Below are 16,441 nucleotides of genomic sequence, written 5' to 3'. Positions count from 1 at the left end.
GGCACTAAACCGCTGTGCCACCCAGGGATCCCGGGACCCAGGAAATTTAACAAAAATCCTCTACTCCTGGACAAGCAGAGCAGGACTGATTCCATTTTGTGCTACACCTGCCACCTCCTGTATGACCCCTACATAACCTGCTTATTGCTTAAGGCACTTCCCCACCCTAGTCAAGCCGCTGGGCACACCCTAATCGGAAATCGGCTCATAACAATGTAATCCTGCTTTGTGCCCACCAAAACTGCGTGCCAATTCTGACCAAAGTAATAGGCCAGCTCAAATGGATACTATAGGGTAAAATGTAATTCAATCGGCCACCTGCTTGTGGACCGACATGACTGTGCAACTTTTTGTGTATCCCATGGGCCATTAGCCCTTATAAAGCTGCTACGCCTCTTAGTTTCAGGGTCCAAGTCCCTGCTCCGCAGTGTCGAGTATACTTGGACCCAAGCTCGAGCTTGTAAATAAACCCTCATGTGTTTGCATTGGTGTCGGCTCCTCGGTGGTTTCTCGGATTCGCAATCTTGGGCACAACATTTGGGGTTCGTCCGGGATCTGAGAGACCTCCAGGACCCTATCCGGAGGGTTTCACGCGTGGTGAGTGCACTCAACTTTTTCCACCTTTTGCGCGCATATTCTCTGAGAGCTCTAACCTGTAGGAATTCCAATCTGTATTAGGTCGGCATTGGCTTAGGTGGACGCGCTGGCGGGCCGTCGACCGGGGGTCTTGAGGAGTCGTCCCTTGCCCCTGCCTGGAGGACGGAGGTCCTCATCTGTAAGGAGGATGAGGTCCTCATCTGTATGGAGGACAGGGGTCCTCATCTGTAAGGAGGACGGGGGTCCTCATCTGTATGGAGGACGGGGGTCCTCGTCTGTAAGGAGGACGGGGGTCCTCATCTGTAAGGAGGACGGGGGTCCTCATCTGCAAGGAGGGCCAGCTGCCAGCCCTTCGGATTACTTTCTGTCTTGTCTCCGCGGCCGCACTAGAACGTTTGTCTGTTACTGTGTTCTTGTTACCTGTTTGTGCGCTGGTCTGTGTTACTTGTTTGTGTGCTGGTCTGTGTTACTATGTTCTTGTTAACTGTGTGTGTTATTTGTTAACTGTCATAACTGTCTGTGCCTTGGTGTGGACTAGGGACATGATGGGGCAGATGCAAACCATACCCTTGTCTCTAATGCTCTCCCACTTCTCAGATGTTAGGGAAAGAGCTCGTATTCTGAGCATAGACATACGGAGAGAGAGATTCCAAATTTATTGCATATCAGAATGGCCAACCTTTGACGTGGGATGGCCCTGAGAAGGAACTTTTCACCTACCTATTATCTTACAGGTTAAGGCCGTGAACTTCAGGGACAAACCAGATGGCCACCCTGACCAGATGCCCAACATCCTGGCCTGGCAGGACATGATCGAGAATTCCCCTCCTTGGCTAAAACCCTTTTTAATCCCCAAAGCGCACAACTCGCCTGAAGGTAAGGAGAGACTCCGGGTCCACTGCCAGACTCTAACGGCAGGTCTCCAGGCTGCCGCGTGCAAGACTACCAATCTGGCCAAGGTCTATGATGTGAGACAGGGTAAGGATGAGAGTCCAGCAGCCTTCTTAAAGAGAGTCATAGAGGGTTTTAGGCAGTACACCCCTATGAACCCAGAAGCCCTGGAAACAAAGGCTGCAATTATCATGGCTTTTGTTAACCAGGCTGCTCCGAACATTAAAAAGAAATTGCAAAGAGAGACTGGGAGAGAAGAGCTTGCAGGACTTAGTAATAATAGCAGAACGAGTCTATAATAGAAAAAGCCTGGAAGAACTGCATGTTACCACCCCACACGCTATTAAAGGGGTACTCAAACAGCCCCCAGACAGCTGGATCAGCAATGCCCATCTGACCCATTATCAGAGCCTACTGCTAAACCCCACCAGAATTTTATTTAAGCCACCGACAACCCTGAATCCGGCAACGGTACTCCTTAACCCAGACTGGGACCCCCCTCTGCATGACTGTCAAGAAATTTTGGCACAGGTGTACGGAATCAGAGCTGATCTCCAGGACCAGCCACTGCCGAATGCCGATGCCACCTGGTACATGGACGGCAGCAGTTTTGTCCAAGAAGGAGTCTGATATGTGGGGGCAGCCGTAACCACGGAGACAGAGACCATCTGGGTGGAGCCATTGACAGCCTGAATGTTGGCTCAACGGGCAGAACTGATCCCACTGGCCAAGGTGCTGACCATGGGGGAAGGTAAACGAATAAACATCTACACCGACAGCAGGTACGCCTTCGCCACCGCTCACATCCACGGAGCCCTTTACAGAGAGAGAGAGAGCTTCTGACAGCAGAGGGAAAGACTGTTAAAAACAAAACGGAGATTCTTGAACCCCTGAGGGCCCTCTGGCTGCCCAAGGCCCTAGCCATCATCCACTGTCCGGGGCACCAAAAGGCAGACACGCCAGTAGCCAGGGGAAACCGGCTAGCTGATTTAAAAGCAAAGGAGGCAGCCCTTTTGGTGACCCAGGTCTTAGCAACCACGCTACCCGATCCGGGGGAACGGACCCTGCCGGACACCCCCAACTATAGTGATGCTAACTTACACTGGATCAAACACTTGCCTATGACTCAGTGATTGTGTGGCTGGTGGAGGGCCGCAGACTCCAGCATCATCTTGCCAGAGGAACTGGGACGGCGAGTCCTATCCAAAATGCATCGGAGTACTCACATGGGAACAAGGAAGATGGAAGACCTCATACGACATGCAAAGATCACTATTAAAGACTCTCGAGCAAAGATCGAGCAGATTGTGGCAAGCTGCCACGCATGCCAGTTAACTAATGCCACCGCCCATGGATCTAACCCGGGCACCCAGCTCCGGGGGAACCGCCCAGGAGCCTACTGGGAAGTGGACTTCACTGAAGTAAAACCTGGAAAATACGGATACAGGTATTTATTAGTGTTTGTAGATACTTTTTCAGGATGGACAGAGGCATTTCCCACCAAACATGAAACGGCACAGACCGTGACCAAGAAACTGCTGGAAGATATCTCACCGAGGTATGGTTTTCCTGTTAAGATTGGGTCAGACAATGGCCCAGGATTCTTCTCTAAGGTAACACAGGGAGTGGCACTCGTACTTGGGGCAGATTGGAAATTAGATTGTGCATATAGGCCCCAGAGCTCAGGACAGGTAGAGAGGATGAACAGAACATTAAAAGAGACCTTAACTAAATTAGCCCTGGAGACTGGCGGGGACTGGGTGACTCTCCTCCCCTTTGCCCTATATAGGGTGAGGAACTCCCCATATAAGATGGGACTGACTCCCTACGAGATCATGTTCGATCTTCCTTCACCTGTTATTCCCAATTTAAAACCTGAGGTGCTTGCTGAATTTGATGATCACCAACTTCTTTTCTCCCTCCAAATGTCATGAACCCATGAACAGGTGTGGCCTAAGCTGAGGGCCCTCTATGAGACTGGGCCACCCCCGGATCCCCATCAATATCGGCCAGGTGACTGGGTGTACGTGTGGAGATACCAACACCGGACACTTCAACCTCGCTGGAAGGGACCTCACCCCGTGATTCTGACCACTCCCACCGCTCTCAAGGTCGACGGGATTACTCCCTGGGTCCACTACACCCATGTCCGGCCAGCTGACTCACACACCATTCTCAAGAACTTTGTTCCAGAATGGAAAAGCCAACCGGACAAGGACAATCCCCTAAAGCTAAGACTGCGCCGTTCTCACTAATTTCGCACCTCCAAGACTCCCTAGTCTGAGGTTGTCCTTCAAAATAGAAGGGGATTAGACTTAGTCTTCTTACAACAAAGGGTGTGGGGGGGCGGGGTTATGTGCTGCCTTAAATGTAGAATGTTGCTTCTTCGCTGGAATATAAATGGGAGCGAGAACAGCAACAAGGTTGGTTAAAATCCTGGTTTAATCATTCCACCTGGCTCACTCTAAGAGCAACCTGAACCCTTGATTGGATCCTGCATAGGATCCCCTGAAAAAGAGGGGAAGGTGGGACCCAGGAAATTTAACAAAAATCCCCTACCCCTGCACAAGCAGAGCAGGACTGATTCCATTTTGTGCTACACCCGCCACCTCCCCTATGACCCCCACATGACCTGCTTATTGTTTAAGGCGCTGCCCCACCCTAGTCCAGCTGCTGGGCACACCCTAATCGGAAATCGGCTCATAACAATGTAACCCTGCTTTGTGCCCACCAAAACTGCGTGCCAATTCTGACCAAAGTAATAGGCCAGCTCAAATGGATACTATAGGGTAAGATGTAATTCAATCGGCCACCTGCGTGTGGACAGACATGACTGTGCAACTTTCTGTGTATTCTATGGGCCACTGGCCCCTATAAAGCTGCTACTCCTCTTAGTCTCGGGGTCCAAGTCCCTGCTCCGCAGTGTCAAGTATACTTGGACCCAAGCTTGAGCTTGTAAATAAACTCTCGTGTGTTTGCATCGGTGTTGGCTCCTTGGTGGTTTCTTGGATTCGCAATCTTGGGCACAAGACAAGGGCCTGCTGCCCTGACATCCCTTCCAGGGTCACGCTGACCGCCCCGCAGGCCCTCTGTGCCCCAGGCACACAGGCACGGGGATGTGGGGAGGAGAGGAAGTGCCCCAGAACCAAGCCCAGGCCCCCTGGACAGAGGGAGCACAGACCTCCCAGGTCGCTTTGCACAGACCCTGGTGACCTGAGGCTCCCTGGCTGTCACTCTGTCCCAGACCCTCCTGGCCCACGGGGCACAGGCTGAGTCCCAGTAAAGTCTGTGGGGTCCTGACCTTGGCGTCTGGCTGCCCCTGGAAGGCACGTGGGGACGTCAGCTGTGTGTGCCTGGCGGTGCCCCTGCAGGGGCTGGTTGGGGCCTGGGTGGTGCCCCTTCCTCCTCTCTGGAGGTCTCTCCATGCCCCATGCACAGAGTTCTGGGAGACACAGAAATGGGCTGGCTGTGCATTTTCTCACCACAACACTTTATTGACTTTCTACAGCAAACGGGCTCAGAGCCGAGGGTGCGCGCCTTCCCCTGGGGAGGGAGACCTTTCTGTCCTTTAGGGGAGGGCAAGAATCACACGGGGGGGGGCAGGTGCTGGAGTCCCCCACCTGGGAGCATGTGTGGACTCCGGGTGGGGGCGTGTGTCTTGAGGTTCTAGCCTGAGAGACGATTCTGAGGACAACAGAGCTGACCTGGACCTGCAGCTCATGGGCTCCTGCGCTGGGTCCCCGCAGGGCAGCTGGACCCCCAGGGGCCCCAGCACCTGGAGGAGCCTGCCTCCTGCTGTGGATGTTGGTGGGGCCCACTGGCCTACCCCTGCTCTCCCCACCCTGGGGTGTCTTGGGATCCCCAGGGCTGCCCTAGGTCAGCGACCTGGATCTGTGGGGCACGCCCAGGGCCCAGGAGGCCACATCCAGGGCCATGGGGGGCTGGATCCCATTACTCTTTGTGTTGGGCCTGGGGGGGGACTCAAATTACCCCAGCCCCCACAGAGCCCGGGGCCAAGCCAGCCCAGGTCCCTCTGGGTTAGGGGCTGGTGTCCTGTGCAGGGTGTGCCACCCTCCAGGAGGGACACTGGGAGGAGGCAGGGCACAGTGCATCCTCTGCTCCACTCACCTGCACCCACCCTGTCGGGGACTCCCTGCCTTCCCTCCTCCCTGCAACCTCTGGGTACTCTATGGGACACCGGGGCTTCTGATGGAAGCAAGCTGTCCAGAGAGCCCCGGGGAGGATGAGCATGTCCCACAGGGGGCAGCTGCACCAGATCCTTGCTGGGGGCCGATGGGGTGGGGGGGGGGGCGGATGGTGTGGGGGCAAGGGTATGATGGTGGTGGAGTGTGGCGGATGGTGTAGGGGGGATGTGTTGGGGTATAGTGTGGGTGGGGATTGTGTGGGGGTGTGAGGGGGATGGTGTAGGGGGGATGGTATGGGGGCGATGCCATGCGGGGTGATGACGTAGGGGGATGGTATGGGGGTAGGGAATGAGGGGGATGGTGTGGGGGGCCTGTGGACACAGGGCAACCCTTTCTCTAAGATGCACACGGAGACGTCTACAGATAAAGGCAACCCCAGTCTGGGGTTTGCTGTGACACCTGCCCCTGGGGCCCCATGTGGTCAGTGCAGGGCCCTGGCTGGACCGGGGGCATTATCTGGGGGTCATCATACTATGTATGTTTACAAATTGCAAATTGTCTCAAATAAAATGCATAGACTTTAGAAATATATAAAGCACTGAGGGTGGGTGTCACCCTGACCCGTCCAACCCTCATCGGATCAATGTGTGGCCTGCTCCAGCCACAGCCATGCCGCCTGGCCCCCTGGTCCCCTTACTGCCCCCCACGGCCCCCACCCCAGCCCCCTGCTTTTCAGGGGGCCGTCCCTCACCCCTTTGCTCACGTGGCAACCCCTGGAGGACCCATCCTAGTGGCCTCCTCATCCCCAAGACCCCGGGGGTGGAGGCACGGGGGTCATTCCCAGCACCCTACCATGCAGCGGTGTGTTGTTGGCTGCTGTTGCTCCCCCCGGCCTCAGAAGCCCCGTGTTCCCTACCCAGAAGCCCATGGACCTTCCCCGTGGCCCCGAACCCCCCTGGCCCAGCAGCCTCACCTGACCCCGTAGCAGTCCCAAAACATGGTGTGGCTGCCGAACGTCCTGTTGACGTCCAGGTCTATCTGCGTGATGTCCCTGGAGGAGACCAGGGCCTCCTCCTTCATTTCCTGCGGGGAAAACTGGGGAGGAGGAGCCAGCGTCAGGGACACAGACCCCGACCTGTCACCAGCTGCCATCCTGGGCAGGGAGCCCTGGGGCCACCATGGGAGTGTCTCCTGCCGAAACCTCCTTCCTTCCCCTGGGAGGCCGGGACAGCGGGGGTGCCCACCGTGCCTGTGGGACCTGTGTGAGGGCCTGTGCCCAGCTGTTGTGGGCGGGGAGGTGACTGAGGGTCAGCCTAGGTGGGAGGGGAAGGGGGGTCAGCCCAGGTGGGGAGGGGACACGGGGGTGTTGTGCTCAAGATTGTGAATCCAAGAAACCACTAAGGAGCCGACACCAATGCAAACACACGAGGGTTGATTTACAAACTCAAGCTTGCATCCAAGTATACCCGACACTGCGGAGCAGGGACTTGGACCCCGAGGTGGGTTTTAGCTTAGTTTTTTTTTTTTTTTTTTTTTTTTTTTTTTTTTTTGGCTTAGTTTTAAGGGCTGGTCTTATGGACCTCCAAAAGGGCTGGAGCAATTCCTCAAGTTCTGTTTACATTCTGATATGGGGCCTTCAAGGGCATTGAGCTCTGTTCTTCTTTTAATAGGGGCTTCCTGCCTTTGGCTTGGGCTTAGTTTTTATTCTAATGTGGGGTTTTCTAGGACATTAAGCTGTAAACTATTGTTTTTTTCCCTGTAACTGAAATAAGGTAAATTTCAGCTCTTATTCACAGGGGTCTGGAATGGCTGGACATGTGCTAACGCTGAACTTAAAGTGGAATGGCCTTAATTTTCGTGCCCTCCACACGTCCCATCCTATCTAGCTCCTTCCCCCTTCCCCGGAGCTCCTAAGAGAGCAATTGCAAATGACCTCTGGTGGCAGCTTGTGTTGGGGGACAGGCCCAGGGATTTGTGATTCAATGCTGCAGACTCTTATTCCCTAAGGCTATCTTGACAACTGACTTTGTACATAGAAAAGCTCTCCTTTGTCTTTAAAAGATGAAGAACTAGTCAAAGCATTTTTTCTCTGCCCATCTGATTGCTCAGATTCCAATCTGAGACATATTTCCTGTTAATAAGGATAATTTACTATCTGTAGTACTATGGTTAAAATATTCTGACACAAGTAATTCAGAGGGATGAGGGTTTCTCATCTATTTCTTCACAGCTCAGTCACTCATCAGGAAATGCATCTTTATAGAAGATGTGGTTTATGTATACAATGGAATATTACTGAGCCATTAGAAACGACAAATACCCACCATTTGCTTCAACGTGGATGGAACTGGAAGGTATTATGCTGAGTGAAGTAAGTCAATCGGAGAAGGACAAACATTGTATGTTCTCATTCATTGGGGGAATATATATAATAGTGAAAGGGAATAGAAGGGAAGGGAGAAGAAATGTGTGGGAAATATCAGAAAGGGAGACAGAACATAAAGACTCCTAACTCTGGGAAATGAACTAGGGGTGGTGGAAGGGGAGGAGGGTGGGGGGTGGGGGTGACTGGGTGACGGGCACTGAGGGGGGCACTTGACGGGATGAGCACTGTGTATTAATCTGTATGTTGGTAAACTGAACACCAATAAAAAATAAATTCATTATTAAAAAAAAGGAAATGCATCTTTATGGATTTGGAAAGAACTGAGAGACATTATTACCAATGATCATATTATTATGTTAAGGATTCCTCCCTGAGATTCTTCCCCTGTTTTAACTGACACTGAAACACTGTGAACTCTTTGGAAGACAAATGTCAAGGAAATAAATGTTATGCATTGCTAATTTTAAATGCACTTGCAATATGGTGTCTATTATAATAGAAGTATTTTTATGTGATTTTTGCTATTTATTATCCTTTCCTGCTTTTCAGGTTGAGGAGGCATTATACGTGTTCATGAGTGTTTTTCTTTCCTTCTGATATAAAATTCTTACTTTGTTCCCATCGAAGGAACTCTTTAAGAATAAGGCAAAAATTAATTAAACTATTCTTAAAATGTCTTCACACTTGGAGCCTGATTCATTTAAGTCAATTTTCAAAATAAATCTTATTTATTAGAAAAAAACACAAAGATTTATAGGGAAATTGAGAAGATAGTACAGAGAATTTTCATGCACTTGCACTCAATTTCTCCAATTATCGATATCTTATATTAGTATGGTACAAATATCACTTAATGAATCAATATTAAAATATTCGCATTAACCAAAGACCATACTTTATTCAGACATCCTTAGTTTTTGCTAAGTTACCATCCCTCACATCACATTACACTTGTCCTCATGTTTTCTTAGGCTCCTCTGGATTGTGACAGTTTTTCAGGCTTTCCTTGTAGTTGTTGAACTGGAACACTTTGAGAAGTAGAGTATTTTGTAAAATTTCCCTCAGTTTGGACATGTCTGTTGTTTATCTCATGATTGAACTGTGATTGTGGATTATATACAGAGATATACTGCCATTTTTATTATATCATATAAAGGATAGATACTATCAACATGATTCATCAGTCTTGAGAGGCAGATGTCTGCTATCCACTCATACATGGGAGTTAGAACCTAGCTACACTCTAATTGAAGAAGGCTGTTGGAAATCGCTGTATTGAACTCAGATACAGGTGAGTACAGGCCTGACACTTCCACATGCTTTGCACACAACCTCTTCCAGCACCTAACTTAAGGATGATAGGAGCTATGTCTACAGGCAGTCAGGATGCAGGAGGGTCCTGCCCTGAGCTCAGCTCTCACAAGGAAGCATGCCTAGAAGCCAGCTTTCAACTAGCTGCGTTCTTATGGCCATGAGATCGTAGCAGCATTGTAAGTCAGGAGGTTCCATGAATATCACTCTACTGCACCTGGAGACACAACCATTGAAGCCTGCAGCTTGCCCCTTGTGTCCCATGAGCTTCTGGCAAACATCTCTAGTGAGGATGTTCAAACTCCATCTGCAGGCAGTGTGGAACTGTGAAGGACTGGGTGTGAGCTCACTCTCAGAAGCAAGATCCCTTTGGACACTGCGTTCAACTAGCTTCTCATGTATGGAACTTAATATGTAGCACCAATCTATGACAAGAATTCCTCGGAAATCGCTGGATTGAGCTTGGAGAGACTAGTCTTTTGGGCCTGCACCTTCCACTTACCTCTCACAACACTTCTGTCACGCATCGAACTTAGGCCTGTTAGGAGTGAAGTGTACCTGCAGGCAGGATGTGGGAGGTACAGGCCATAAGCTCAACTCTCAGAAATGTGTATCCCTTGCAGGCAGATGTCTGCTTGCCACTCATTTATGGGAGTTAAAACCTAGCACGACTCTAATTGAACAAGGCTGTTGGAAATCCCTGTATTGAACTCAGATACACGTGAATACAGGCCTGACACTTCCACATGCTTTGCACACAACCTCTTTCAGCACCTCACTTAAGGATGATAGGAGCTATGTCTACAGGCAGTCAGGATGCGGGAGGGTCCTGCCCTGAGCTCAGCTCTCACAAGGAAGCATGCCTAGAATCCAGCTTTCAACTAGCTGCGTTTTTATGACTGTGGTGTCCTTCTAACCTAACCTATACTTGGTCACTCCAGTCCCCAACTGGGCCTCAGCTGGACCTGGTGCCTCTGGTACATACCTTGGCCTCACCTGGACTGGGTGACTGTGTTCCCACCTGGGCGTCAACTGGTCTTATGACTTTTGTCCCCACCTGGGCCTCACCCAGACCAGGTGACTCTGTTCCACCTGGGCCTCACCTGTGCCTGGTGAATCTGGTCCCCTCCTGGGTATGACCTGGACCTGGTGACTCTGGTCCTCACGTGCGCCTCACCTGGACCTGGTGACTCTTGTACCCACCTGGGCATCATCGGGATATGGTTACTCTGTTTCCCAAGTGAGACTCTGGAACATTTAACTTTGGTCCTCACCTGGGCCTCACCTGGACGTGGTGACTCTGGTTCCCACATGAACCTCACCTGGACCTGGTGTCTCTGCTGTTCTTCTAGCCTCACCTGTCCCTGGTGACTCCAGTCCCCCCCACCCCGGGCCTCACCTGGATTTGGTGACTCTGGTCCTCAGCTTGGTTTCACCTGGACCTTGTGAGTGTGGTCCCCATCTTGGCCTCACCCGGACCTGCTGACTCTGGTTCCCACCTGGGCTTCACCTGTACCTGGTGATCTGGTTCTCACATGGACCACACCTAGACCTGGTGACTGTGTTGTCCTTCTAGACTCACCTTTCACTGGTAACTCTGGTCTCCACCTGGGCCTCAACTGGACCTGGTGAATCTGGTCCCCACTTGGTCCTCAAGTCATTGGGACATGGTTATTGTGTTCCCCACCTGGGCCTCCCCTGGACCTGGTGATTCTGGTCTGCACCTGAAACTCACCTGGATCTGGTGACTGTGGTCCCCACCTGGGCCTCACTTGGACCTGGTGACTCTGATCCCCATCTGGGCCTCACCTGGCCCTGTTGACTCTGGTCCTCAACTGGGCATAATTGGGACCCGGTTACTGTGTTCCACAACTGGGTCTCACCTGGACCAGGTGACTCTGGTCCCCCTCTGGGTCTCACCCTGACCTGGTGACTGTGAACCCCACTTTGGCCTTATTTGTACCTGCTGACTCTGGTTGCCACCTGCGCCTCACCTCGAACTGTTGACTCTGGTTCTTTCAAGGGCCTCCCCTGTACCTGGTGATTCTGGTCCCCACCTGGGCCTCACCTGGACGTGGTGGCTGTTGTCCCTACCTGGGACTCACCTGGACCTGGTTACTGTGTTCCACACCTGGGCCTCATGTAGACCTGGTGACCATGGTCCCCACCCGGACTCACACGGACCTGTTGCCTCTGGTCCCCACCTGGGCCTCACGTGTACCTGGTAACTCTGGTCCCCACCTGGACTTCACCTGGACCTGGTGACTCTGGTCCCCACCTGCACCTCACCTGGACCTGGTGATTCTGGTCCCCATCAGAGCCTCACCCATACCTGGTGACTTAGGTCCTCCCATGGGCCTCACTTGGACCTGGTGAATCTGGTCCTTACCTGGTCCTCACCCGGACCTGGTGACTCTGGTCACCATCTGTGCCTCACCTGGCCCCGGTGACTCTGGTCCCCACCTGGACCCAGTGACTGTGGTCCCCACCTGGGCCTCACCTGGACCTGATGACTCTGATCCCCACCTGGGCCTCACCTGAGTCTTACCAGGACCTGGTGACTCTGGTCCTCAGCTTGGCCTCACCTGGATCTGGTAACTGGTCCCCACCTGGGCCTCACCTGGACCTGGTGTCTCTGGTACCTATCTAGGCATCATCAGGACAGGGTTTCTCTGTTCTCCACCTGGGACACACCTGGATCTGTTAACTTTGGTCCTCACCTGGCCTCACCTGTACCTGGTGACTCTGGTTCCCACATGGACCTCACCTGGACCTTGTGTCTCTCATTTCCTTCTAGCCTCATCTGTACCTGGTGACTGTGTTCCCCACCTGTGCCTCACCTGGATCTGGTGACTGTGTTCCCCACCTGGGCCTCACCCTGACCTGGTGAATCTGTTTCCCACCTGGGCTCACCTGGTCCTGGTGACTCTGGTCCCGTCCTGGGCCTTATCTGGATTTGGTTTCTGTGGTCCCCACATGGGCCTCACCTGGATCTGGTGGCTCTAGTTCCCACATCAGGTTCACCTGGACATGGTGACTGTGGTCCCCTTCTTGGCCTCACCTGAACCTGGTGACTCTGATCACCATCTGGGCCACACCTTGACTTGGTCGCTCTGGTCCTCACCTGGGTGTCATTGGGACCTGGTTAATCTGTTCCACACCTGGGCCTCACCTGGACCAGGGGATTCTGGTCCCCTTCTGGGCCGCTCCTTGACCTGGTGACTCTGGTCCCCTCCTGGGCCTCACCTGGACCTGGTGCCTCTGGGCTCCACGTGGGCCTCAACCTGGACCTGGCCTTTTTGGTCCCCACCTGAGCCTCATCTGGTGGTGGCTCTGGGTCCCACATGGGTCTCACCTGTACCTGGTGACTGTGGTCCTCACGTGGTCCTCACCCAGACCTGGTGACTGGTATGTGAGGAGTCTGCTCCAGATTCCCCCTCTCCCTCCACCCCTCCCCACTGCACCCTCTCTCAAGTAAATCTGAAAATTAACATCAAGACATGTGAGCATCTTTATCCCCTCTTCAGAGGTGCCTTCATATGTGTAATGACCATTTTAATGTCTTTCATGGACCCACCATGAGTCCCATCAGAAACCCCTTTTCTTTGATATTATTGAAGTACAGTCAACACACAATGTTACAGTAGTTTCAGGGCTATGACTTAGTGATTTGACAATTCTGTGCATACTCAGATCTCCCCACAAGAAGAGTCATCACCATCTGTCCCCATACAAAGTTGTCACAATAGTACTGACTCGATTGCCTAGGCTGTACTTTCTAAATATCTGTGACTTATTTATTTGAGAACCAGATACTTACAGCTCTTAATATGCTTCATCTATTTTGCCCATCTCCCACCTGTGTCCCCTCTGGCTATCAGTCACCATGATCCATCACATTAACAAGAGAAAGGACATGGGGAAGCCCGGGGGGAGGGGGGGGTGGGGGGGTGGGGGGGTGCTCAGTGGTTTAGCGCCTGCCTTTGGCCCAGGGCATGATCCTGCATTCCTAGGATTGAGTCCCAGGTCCGGTTCCCTACATGGAGCCTGCTTCTCCCTCTGTCTATGTCTCTGACTGTCTCTGCCTCTCTCTCTCTCTCTCTCTCTTGCTCTCTCGCTCTCTGTCTCTCATGGGTAAATAAATAAAATCTTAAAAACAAAAACAAGAGAAAGGACAAAGGCATACGATCCTCTCAAGAGTTGCAGAAAAAGCATTTGACAAAATACAACATAAAAAGCATAGTGGGTAGTGAAAGGAAATATAAGGGAAGGGAGAAGAAATGTATGGGAAATATCAGAAAGGGAGACAGAACATAAAGACTCCTAACTCTGGGAAACGAACTAGGGGTGGTGGAAGGGGAGGAGGGTGGGGGGTGGGGGTGAATGGGTGATGGGCACTGAGGGGGGGCACTTGATGGGATGAGCACTGGGTGTTATTTTGTATGTTGGCAAAGTGAACACCAATAAAAAATAAATTTATTGTTTAAAAAAAAGGCATAGTGGGTTTTTTATTTTTATTTTTTTTGGCATAGTGGGTTTTGAGAAAATGTATATCAACAGACTAAAGGCCGTGTAGGAAGACCCGCAGCTGACATCATCCTCAAGGGTGAAAACTTGAAATCGTCTCCCCTAAAAGCAGGAACAAGCCAAGGAAGTCCCCTCTCAGCACTGAAAGTCCTACCGTAGTCAACAGACAGGAAACAGAAAAGGTTCCACACCTGTAAGGGGGACGTCAAACTGTCCCTATTTGCTGAAGACGTGGCATTAGAAACAGGAAACCCGAGAGACTCCACCAAAAACTGTTAGAACTAATGAGTGAATTCAGTAAAGTTGTGGGACACAAAATGAACAGAGATCAGTAGCCTTGCTGTGTCCCGACAATGAGCACTCAGAAAGGAAATTCAGGACATGACTCCTTATCAGGAGCATCCAAAAGAACAAAATAATTAGACTGAACCAAGGGAGTGCAAGACTTGTACACTGAAAATTACAAGACTTTGGGAGGACATCCTGGGCTCGTGGGGTCAGAGCCTTCATCTTGTTAAAATGTCCACAGTTCCAGAAGCCACTCGCAGTTCCAATGTCATTCCTATCAAAATCATGGTGGCCGATTTTAGAAATAGAAAAAGCACTCATAACATTTGTCCGCCCCCACAAATGACCCTGGACAGCAAATCAGTGTTGGAGAAGCAGGACAGAGCTGGACGCAGCACTTTCCTATTTCAAACGATGTCACAGAGACACAGGATAAAGCCGTGTGGTTCTCAGGCCCCTGGCTGGCTCCGTTGGTTAAGCATCCGACTCCTGACCTCACCCCTGGTCTTGATCTCGGGGTCATAAGTTCTAGGCCTGTGCTGGGCTGTGGACGAGGCATGGAGCCTACTTAAACAAACCAAACCCATAGGGGTGTGGTTCTGGCATAAGCTGAAGGAGCAGAATAGAGAGCCTGGAAGAAAATGCACTGATACAGTCAACTGATTTTTTAAAGTTAATTTAATTTAAACCCAATTAATTAACAGTATAGTGTATTATACTTTCAGAGGTAGAATTCAGGGATTCACCAGTTGGAGATAACACCAGTGCTCATGACATCACGTGCCCTGCTTCATGCCCCTCTACCAGTTACCCTGTCCCTCCACCCTCCTCCCCTCCAGCGACCCTCAGTTTTTTTCCTGTGATTGAGTCTCTTTTTCCTCCATCTCTGTTTTCATCTTATTTGGTTTTCCTTCCCTTCACAGATGTCCATCTGCTTTGCTTCTTTAATGTCTCCTATGAATGACACCACACGGTCATTTTCTTTCCTGACTGACTTATTTCACTTAACAGGATCCCTCTAGTTCTATCCGCGTCATTGCAAATGGCAAGATTTCCTTCTCTTTGATAGCTGAGTAACATTCCTCTCTCTATGACCATCATCTATCTCCCATCCTCTTTATCCATCATCTGCGGGAGGACACCGAGGCTCCTCCCAAGTGTGGCTACTGTGGACCCGGCTGCTGTGGACATTGGGGTGCAGGTGTCCCCGAGTCTCACTGCATCTGTATTTTCGGAGTGAGCTCCAGGCCGTGCACCTGCCGGTCGCAGGGCGGCTCTATTTGTAACTTCCTGAGGAGCCTCCACACTGTTTCCAAGGCGGCTGCACCAGCCCGCGGTCCCGCCCACAGTGGAAGAGGGTTGAGGGAATTTTGCGGGACGTGGTAAAAGTTTGGTCCACATTTCATTTCACGTCCTGTGGGCTCCAATTCATTGTCCTTAAGTATTTCTGAGGAAGCCGGGTGTTGGGCTCCGTTTCAGTGAGACGTTTCCGAAGCTCACAGGCCTCAGCTGGAGTCTGGAAGGAGGCAGGTGCGGGCCCTGGCACGGACGCCGCCTCCTGCACGGCCTCCTGCAGTGCCTGAGCGTCCCGCAGGGGGCGCCTGAGCCCAGGCCCCGCCCAAGGAGCGCGCGTGCACAGTAGCCCTCGTCCACCTGCACTAACAGGAGCCGGCCTGTGCTTGGGAGGCCTGAGGAGGACGTGGGGTCGCGTCCACGCTGATGAGCCCCAGCCTCCTCAAGACCCGCGGGGAGGCTTCAGGAAGATGTGGGCCCGCATCCACGCTGACAGGAGCCCCTGGGCCTCCTCAGGACCCACGGTGAGGCTTTGGGAGGACGTGGGGCCACGTCCACACTGACAGGACGCTGACATCCTCAGGACCCCCTGCATAGACTTGAGGAAATATGGGGATGCCTCCATGCAGACAGAAGACCCCAGCCTTGTCAGGGCCCGTGATGAGGCCTAAGAAAGATGTGGGGACCACATCCACACTGACAGGTCTCCGGCCTCCTCAGGACCCACTGTGAAGTTTTGGGAAGATTTGGGGCCATGTCCATGCTGAGAGGAGCCTCCAGCCTCCTCAGGTCTTATGGTGAGGCTTGAGGAAAATGTGGGGCCACGTCAACACTGACAGGACCCCCGTCCACCTCAGGACCTGCACTTTGGCTTTGGGACATATGGGGCTGCGTCTATGCTGACAGGTGCCCACAGCCTCCTCAGGACCCGCGGTGAGTTTTTGGGGGGACGTGAGGCCATGTCCAGGCTGACAGGAGCCCCCGGCCTCCTGAGGACCTGCTG

The 16,441-nt window shown here is 52.1% G+C and overlaps 1 long non-coding RNA gene across 1 annotated transcript; it reads left to right on the top strand.

Moving 5' to 3' along the window:
- The first annotated feature begins 1,245 nt into the window (after window positions 1-1,245).
- Window positions 1,246-4,472, top strand: LOC140619202 (uncharacterized). Its single transcript, XR_012019144.1, has 2 exons — window positions 1,246-2,935; window positions 3,435-4,472. It is a non-coding gene; the product is annotated as an uncharacterized lncRNA (long non-coding RNA).
- The last annotated feature ends 11,969 nt before the right edge of the window (window positions 4,473-16,441 follow it).

This window comes from Canis lupus, chromosome 1 (genome assembly GCF_048164855.1).
Source record: "Canis lupus baileyi chromosome 1, mCanLup2.hap1, whole genome shotgun sequence".
Taxonomy (NCBI): Eukaryota; Metazoa; Chordata; class Mammalia; order Carnivora; family Canidae; genus Canis; species Canis lupus.
This window is presented reverse-complemented; position numbering and strand designations above follow the sequence as displayed.